This window comes from Chrysochloris asiatica, unplaced genomic scaffold (genome assembly GCF_000296735.1).
Source record: "Chrysochloris asiatica unplaced genomic scaffold, ChrAsi1.0 scaffold00486, whole genome shotgun sequence".
In the NCBI taxonomy this organism is placed as follows: domain Eukaryota; kingdom Metazoa; phylum Chordata; class Mammalia; order Afrosoricida; family Chrysochloridae; genus Chrysochloris; species Chrysochloris asiatica.
In genome coordinates, this window is record NW_006409004.1 from 687717 (window position 1) to 696970 (window position 9254).

Here is a 9254-nt window from a genome sequence, read left to right on the forward strand (position 1 = left end):
CTAGCTCTAAGTGTATGGTCAAGTTGTACTCATCTGCTATGTAGCTAGAACTCTATATATGGAAATGCTGCAATACTCTGCCATGTAGCTAACTCTCTGTATATGAACATTTTGGAATCCTCTGCCATGTAGGTAGCTCTTTGTGCATGGATATGATGGACTCATCTGCCATAGAGTTAGGTCTCTCTAAGTGAACATATAGGACTTGTCTGCCATATAGCTAGCACGCCATATATGGACATGTTGGCCTCATTAGCCATGCAGCAAGCTCTCTCTGAATGAACACGTTGGATCGTCTGCCTTGTATCTAGTCCTCTATATATATACATGTTGGACTCATCTACCATGTTGCTAACTCTCAGTATATGGACATGTTGGTATCATTCTGCCATGTAGCTAGCTCTCTGTATATGGACATGTTGGACTCATCTGCCATGTCGCCAGCAATCTGTAATCAACATGTTGGACTCATCTGCCTTGGAGCTAGTCTTCTATATATACACATGTTGGACTCATATGCCATGTAGCTAACTCTCAATATATGGACATGTTCGACTCATATGCCATATAGCTAATACTCTGTATATGGACATGTTGGACTCTTCTGCCTTGCAGCTAACTCCCAGTATATCCACACGTAGGACACATGTGCCATGTAGTTAGAACTCTGTATATGGATATGTTGCTCTACTCGGATATGAAGTTAGCTCTCTTTGCATTGATATGTTGGATTGATCTGGTATGTAGGTAGCTCTATGTCTATGAACATATTGGAATTGTCTGCCATGTTGCTAGCTCTCTGTATATGGACATGTTGGACTTATCAGCCATGTAGCCAACTCTCTCTGTAGGAACATGTTGGACTCATTTTCCTTGTAGCTAAATCTAAGTATATGGACATGGACTACTCTTCCATGTAGCTAGCTCTCAGTATATGGACACATTTGACTCATTTGCCATGTAGCTAGAACTCTGTATATGAATATGTTGCTCTACTCTGACGTGTAGTTAAATCTCTGCATATGGACATTTTGGACACGTCCACCATGTAGCTAGCTCTATGTGCGTGGATATGTTGGACTAATCTGCCATGTAGGTAACTCTGTGTATATGGACATATTGGACTTGTCTACCATGTTGCTAGCTCTCTGAATATGGACATTTTGGACTCATCAACCGTGTAGCAAGCTATCTCTGTAGGAACATGTTGGACTCATCTGCTTTGCAGCTAAATCCCAGTATATCAACATGTAGGACACATCTGCCATGTAGCTAGAAATCTGTATATGGATATTTTGCATTAATCTGATATGAATCTAGCTCTCTTTGCATAGATATGTTGGACTGATCTGCCATGTAATTAGCTTTCTGTAAGTGAAAATATTGGACTTGTCTGCCATGTAGATAGCCCTCAGTATATGGATATGTTGGACTCATCAGCGATGTAGCCAGCTCTCTATATGAAGTTGTGGGATTCATCTGCCTTGCAGCTAGTCCTCTATATATATGCATATTAGATTAATCTGCCATGTAGGTAACTCTCAGTATATGATCATGTTGATCTCATCAGCCATGTACCTAGAACTCTGTATATGGAAATGTTGCACTACTCTGCCATGTAGCTAAATCTCTGTATATGAACATTTTGGAGTAGTCTGCCATGTAGCTAGCTCTCCGTATATGGACATGTTGGACTCATCAGACATGTAGCCAGCTCCCTCTGAATGAGCATGTTTGACTTGTCTGCCTTGTAGCTAATCCTCTATATTTACACATGTTGGCCTCATCTGCCATGTATCTAACTTTCACTATATGACATGTTCTTCTTATACTGTCATGTAGCTAGTACTCTGTATATGGACATGTTGCATTACTCTGCCGTGTAGCTAGCTCTCTGTGCATGGATATTTTGGATTAATCGGCCATGTAGGTAGCTCTATTTATATGAACGTTTTGGACTTGTCTGCCATGTATATGTACATGTTGGACTTGCTCTCAGTATATGTACATGTTGGAATCATCTGCACTGTAGCCAGTTTTCTGTGTATGAACATGTAGTACTCATCTGCCTTGTAGCTAGCCTTCTAAATATACACATGTTGGAGTCATCTGCCATGTAGCTAACTCTCAGTATATGGACATGTTTTACTCATCTGCCATGCACCTAGAACTCTGTATATGGAAATGTTGCACTACTCTGCCATGTAGCTAATTCTCTGTATATGGACATCTTTGACTCATCTGTCATGTAGCCAACTCTATGTGTATGAACATGTTGGACTTGTCTGCCTTGTAGCTAGCCCTCTAAATATACACATGTTGGGCTCATCTGCCGTGTAGCTAACTCTCAGTATATGGACATGTTTTACTCATCTGCCATGCACCTAAACTCTGTATATGGAAATGTTGCACTACTCTGACATATAGCTAGCTCTCTGTATATGGACATTTTGGATTCGTCTTGCATGTTGCTTGCTCTCTGTGCATGGCTATTGGACTGATGTGCCAGGGAAGTAGCTCTCTTTATATGAACATATTGGACTTGTCTGCCATGTAGCTAACTTTCTGTAAATATACATGTTGGACTCATCAGCCATGTAGCCTGCTCTCTCTGTATGAATATATTGGACTCATCTGACTTGTAGGTTATCCTCTCTATATATATGTTGGACTCATTTGCCATATAGCTAACTCTTAGTATATGGACATGTTGGATTTATCTGCCATGTAGCTAGTACTCTGTATATGGACATGTTGGATTACTCTGCCATGTAGCTACCTCTCAGTATATGGGCACATTGGACTCATCTGCAATGTAGCTAGAACTCTTTATAAGGAAATGTTGAACTTCTCTGCCATGTAGCTACTGCTCTGTATATGGACAATTTGGATTAGTCTGCCATGTAGCTAGCTCTCTGTGCATGGATATGTTGGACTAATCTGCCATGTAGGTAGCTGTCTGTATTTGAACATATTGGATTTTCTTGCCATGAAGCTATCTCTCTGTATATGGACATATTGGAATAGGCTACCATCTAGCTAGCTCTCAGTATATGGACACATTGGATTCATCTGTCATATACCTAGAATTTTGTGTATGGAAATGTTTCAATACTCTTACATGTAGCTAGCTCTTTGTATAAGGACATTATGGAATCATTTGACATGTAGGTAGCTCTTTGTGCATGGATATGTTGGACTAATCTGCCATGTAGATAGCTCTCTATATTTGAACATATTGGCCTTGTCTGTCATGAACTAGCTCTCTGTATATGGGCATGTTGCAATAGGCTACCATCTAGCCAGCTCTCAGTATATGGACACGTTGGAATCATCTGCCATGTATCTAGAACTCTGTATATGGAAATGTTGCACTACTCTGCCATGTAGCAAGCTCTTTGTATAAGGATATTATGCACCCATTTGCCATTTACCTAGATCTCTGTGAACAGATATGTTGGACTGCTCTGCTTTGGAGGTTGCTCTCTGTATATGAACATATTGGACTAATCTGCCATGTAGCTATCTCTCTGTATGTGGACATCTTGGTCTCATCTGCCATGTAGCTAGTTCTCTGTATACAGACATGTTGGACTGCTCTGCCATATAGCTTGCTCTATGTGTATGGACACGTTGGAATCATCTGCCATGTAGCTTGAAATCTGTATATGAAAATGTTGCACTACTCTGCCATGTAGCTAATACTCTGTATATGGATATTTGGGACTCATCTGTCATTAAGCCACCATTCTGTGCATGGATATCTTGCACTTATCTACCATGTAGGTAGCTCTCTGTATATGAACATATTGAACTTATCTTCCATGTAGGTAGCTCTCAGTGTATGGACATGTTGGACTCATTAGCCATGTAGCCACCTCTTTCCGTATGAACATGTTGGTCTCATGTGCCTTGTAGCTCGTCCTCTATATATACACATGTTTGACTCATCTGTAATATAGCTAACTCTCAGTATATGGACACGTTGGACTCATCTGCCATGGAGCTAGAACTCTGTATATGGAAATGTGGCACTACTCTGCCTTTTTGCTAGCTCTTTGTATATGGACATGTTGGATTTGTCTGGCATGAAGCTAGCTCTCTGTGCATGGATATGTTGGACTGATCTGCAATGTAGATAGCTCTCTGTATATGAACATGTTGGACTTGTCTGCCAGGTAGCTAGATCTCTGTATATGGATATGTTGGACTCATCAGGCATGGAGCCAACTCTCTCTGCATGAACAAGTTGGACTCATCTGCCTTGTAGCTAGTCCTCTAAATATTCACATTTTAGACTCATCTTCCATGTAGCTAAATCTCAGTATATGGACTGAACTCATTTACATGTAGCTAGTACTCTCTATATGGACATGTTGGACTTCTATGCCATGTAGCTATCTCTCAGTATATGAATATGCTGAACTCATCTGCCATGTAGCTAGAACTCTGTAAGGAAATGTTGCACTACTCTTCCATGTAGCTAGTCCCTCTATATGGACATTTTGGACTTGTCTGCCATGTAGCTAGCTCTCTGTGCATGGATAGGTTGGACTGATCTGCCAGTGAGGTAGCTCTCTGTATATGAACATATTGGCCTTGTCTGCTATATAGCTAGCTCTCTATATATGGAAATGTTGGACTACTCAGACATGTAGCCAGCTCTCTGTGTATGAATATGTTGGACGCATTTGCCTTGTAGCTAGTCCTCTATATATACACATGTTGGACTCATCTGCCACCTACCTAACTCCCAGTATTTGGACATGTTGGACTCATATACCATGTAGCTAGTTCTCTGTATATGAACATGTTGGATTTCTCTGCCATGTAGTTAGCCCTCAGTATATGGACACCTTGGATTCATCTGCCATAGAGCTAGATCTCTGTATATGGAAAGGTTGCACTATCTGCCATGCAGCTAGCTCTCTGTATATGGACATTTTGGACTTGTCTGTCATGTAGCTAGCTCTCTGTGCATGGATATGTTGGACTTATCTGCCAGGTAGTTAGAACTCTTTATATGGATATGTTGGACTCATCAGCCATATAGTCAGCTCTGTCTGCATCAAAAAGTTGGACTCATCTTCCTTGTAGCTAGTCCTGTAAATATACACATATTGGACTCATGTTCCATGTAGATAATCTCAGTATATGGACATGCCGAACTCATCTACATGTTGCCAATACTCTGTATATGGACATATTGGACTTCTATGCCATGTAGCTAGCTCTCAGTATATGAACATGTTGTATACATCTGCCATGTAGCTAGAACTCTGTATATGGAAATGTTGCACTAAGCTTCCATGTAGCTAGTCCCACTATATGGACATTTTGCATTCGCCTGCCATATAGCTAGCTTTCTGAGCATGGATATGTTTAACTGATCTGCCACGTAGTTAGCTCTCTGTATTTGAACATATTTGACCTGTCTGCCATGTAGCTATCTCTCTATATACGGAAATGTTGGACTCCTCAGACATATAGACAGCTCTCTGTGTATGAACATGTTGTATGCATCTGCCTTGCAGCTAGACCTCTATATATACACATGTTGGACTTCTCTGCCATGTAGCTAGCTCTCAGTATATGGACACGTTGGACTCATCTGCCATGGAGCTAGAACTCTGTATATGGAAATGTGGCACTACTCTGCCATTTTGCTAACTCTGTGTATATGGACATATTGGACTCATCTGGCAGGAAGCTAGCTCTCTGTGCATGGATATGTTGGACTCATCTGCCATGCAGCTAGTATTCTGTGTATGGACATGTTGGACTTCTTTGCCACGTAGCTAGGTCTCAGTATATGGACACATTGGACTCAACTTCCATGTAGCTAGAACTCTGTATGTGGAAATGTGGCACTACTCTGCCGTGTTGCTAGCTCTGTGTATATGAACATAATGGACTCAACTTCCATGTAGCTTGCTCTCTGTGCATGGATATGTTGGACTGATATGCCATGTAGGTAGCTCTCTGTATATGAACATGAGGGAATTGTGTGGCATGTAGCTAGATATTTGTGTATGGATATTTCGGACTCATCAGCCATGTAGTCAGCTCACTGTGCATGAACAAGTTGGACTCATCTGCCTTGTAGCTAGTCCTCTTAATATACACATTGTGGAATCATCTGCCATGTAGCTAAATCTCATTATATGGATATGTTGGACTCATCTGCCATGTCACTAGTACTCTGTATATGGACATGTTGTACTTCTATACCATGTAGCTAGCTCTCAGTATATGGACACGTTGGACTCATCTGCCATGTATCTACACCTCTGTATATGGAAACGTTGCACTACTCTTCCATGTAGCTAGTCTCTGTATATGGACATTTTGGACTCTCCTGCCATGTAGCTAGTTTTCTGTGTATGGATATGTTGGACTGATCTGCCACACAGTTAGCTCTCTTTATATGAACATATTTGACTTGTCTTCCATGTTGCTAGCTCTCTGGATGTGAAAATGTTGGACTCCTAAGACATATATCCAGCTCTCTGTGTATGAACATGTTGGACACATCTGCCTTGCAGCTAGTCCTCTATATATAAACATGTTGGACTCATCTGCCATGTTGCTAACTCTCAGTATATGGACATGTTGGATTCATCTGCCATGTAGCTAGTACTCTGTATATGGACAGGATGGACTTCTCTTCCATGTAGCTAGCTCTAAGTATATGGACACGTTGGGCTCATCGGCCAAGGAGCTAGATCTCAGTATATGGAAATGTAGCACTACTCTGCCGTGTTGCTAGCTCTGTGTATATGGAAATATTGGACTCATCTGCCTTGTAGCAAGGTCTCTGTACATGGATATGTTGGACTGATATGCCATGTTGGTAGTTCTCTGTATATGAACATGTTGGACTTGTCTGCCATGTAGCTAGATCTCTGTATATGGATGTGTTGGACTCATCAACCATGTAGCCAGCTCACTCTGCATGAACTTGTTGGACTCATCTGCCTTGTTGCTAGTCCTCTATATAAATACATGTTGGACTCATCTTCCATGGAGATAATTCTCAGTATATGGACATGTTGGACTCCTCTGCCATGAAGTGAATACTCTGTATATGGACATGTTGGACTTCTCTGCCATGTACCTAGTTCTCAGTATATGGTCTTGTTGCATTCATGTGCCACGGAGCTAGAATTCTGTATATGGATATGTGGCACTACTTTGCCTTGTTGCTAGCTATGTGTATACGGACATAATGGACTTGTCTGCCATGTAGCTAGGTCTCTGTGCATGGATATATTGGACTGATGTGCCATGTGGTAGCTTTGTGTATATGAACATGTTGGAATTGTCTGCCATGTAGCTAGATATCTGTATATGGATATTTTGGACTCATCAGCCATGTAGCCAGCTATCTGCATGAACATGTTGGATTCATCTGTCTTGTAGTAAGTTCTCTATATATACACATATTATACTCAATTGCCATGTAGCTAAATCTCAATATATGGACATATTGGACTCATCTGCCATGGAGCTAGTACACTGTATATGGACATGTTGGACTACTCTGCCATGTAGCTAGTTCTCAGTATATGCACACGTTTGAGTCATCTGGCCATGGAGTTGGAAATCTGTATATGGAAATGTGGCACTATTCTTCTGTGTTGGTAGCTTTCTGTATATGGACATATTGGACTCGTCTGCCATGTAGCTAGCTCTCTGTGCATGGATATGTTGGAATAATCTGCAATGTAGGTAGCTCTCTGTGTATGAACGTGTTGGACTTGTCTGCCAGGTAGCTAGATCTCTGTATACGGATATGTTGTAGTCATCAGCCATATAGCCAGCTCTGTCTGCATGAAAAAGTTGGACTCATCTTGCTTGTAGCTAGTCCTCTAAATATACACATATTGGACTCATGTTCCATGTAGATAATTTCAGTTTATGGACATGCTGCACTCATCTACATGTAGCTAGTACTCTGTAAATGGACATGTTGGACATCTATGTCATGTCACTAGCTCTCAGTATATGAACATGTTGGACTCATCTGCCATGTAGCTAGAACTCTCTGTATGGAAATGTTGCACTACTCTTCCATGTAACTATGCCCTTTATATGGACATTTTGGACTTGTCTGCCATGTAGCTAGCTCTCTGTGCATGGATATGAGGGATTGATCTGCCAGGGAGGTAGCTCTCTGTACATGAACATATTGGATTTGTCTGCCATATAGCTAGCTCATTGTATATGGAAATGTGGGACTCCTCACACATGTAGCCAGTTCTCTGTGTATGAACATGTTGGACGCATCTGCCTTGCAGCTAGTCCTCTATATATACACATGATGTACTCATCTACCACGTAGCTAACTCTCAGTATATGGACATGTTGAACTCATCTGCCATGTAACTAGAGCTCTCTATAGGGAAATGTTGCTCTACTCTTCCATGTAACTATTCCCTCTATATGGACATTTTGGACTCATCTGCCATTTAGCTAGAACTCTGTATATGTAAATGTGGAACTACTCTGTGTGTTGCTAGATCTGTGTATATGGACATATTGGACTCGTTTGTCATGTAGCTAGCTCTCTGTGCATGGATATGTTGGACTGATCTGCCATGTAGGTCGCTCTCTCATATGAACATGTTGAACTTGTCTGCCATGTAGCTGGATCTCTGTATATGGATATGTTGGACTCAGCAGCAATGTAGCCAGCTCTCTCTGCATGAACATGTTGGATTCATCTGCCTTATTGCTAGTCCTCTATATAAACACATGTTGGACTCATCTGCCATCGAGATAAATCTCAGTATTTGGACATGTTGGACTCAACTGCCATGTAGTAAATACTCTGTACATGGACATGTTGGACTTCTCTGCCACGTAGCTAGTTCTCAGTATATATGGTCATGTTGCATTCATCTGCCATGGAGCTATAATTCTGTTTGTGGAAATGTAGCACTACTCTGCCGTGTTGCTATCTATGTGTATCGGAAATATTGGACTCGTCTGCCATGTAGCTAGGTCTCTGTGCATGGATATGTTGGACTGATGTGCCATGTAGTAGCTCTCTGTATATGAACATGTTGGACTTGTCTGCCATGTAGCTAGATATCTGTATATGGATATTTTGGACTCACCAGCCATGTAGCCAGCTCTCTCTGCATGAACATGTTGGATTCATCTGCCTTGTAGCAAGATCTCTATATATACACATATTGGACTCGACTGCCATGAAGCTAAATCTCAATATATGAACTTATTGGACTCTT